The following is a 342-nucleotide window of genomic DNA, read 5'->3' as shown; positions in this document are numbered from 1 at the left end:
CTGTCTGAATACATCAAATACTTCCTCATTTCTGTGTCTACTGTGAGACTCTAACTATAGTGGCTTCTCTAGCAGGTATTCTCCGCGCAACTGTGCCAAATCGCTCTGAGGACACCCAGACGCTCCTTCTCAAAACAGACATTCCGGACTGGGTCCTAGAACAGGGAGAGGCGCGTTGACCCCCCACTGCCCTCTGGTTCTCCGCGCACCAGGACTTGTTGCTCCGGCGGGAACTCGCGCGGATCCACCGGCTCGGCACATCCTGCCTACAAGGAGGGCGGTGTGTGCTGGGAGCTGGGCCCCGGGCCGAGTAGTCCGTGCCGCAGCGGAGAGCTCCGGCCA

Source organism: Mandrillus leucophaeus, unplaced genomic scaffold (genome assembly GCF_000951045.1).
Source record: "Mandrillus leucophaeus isolate KB7577 unplaced genomic scaffold, Mleu.le_1.0 Scaffold124, whole genome shotgun sequence".
In the NCBI taxonomy this organism is placed as follows: Eukaryota; Metazoa; Chordata; class Mammalia; order Primates; family Cercopithecidae; genus Mandrillus; species Mandrillus leucophaeus.
This window is presented reverse-complemented; position numbering follows the sequence as displayed.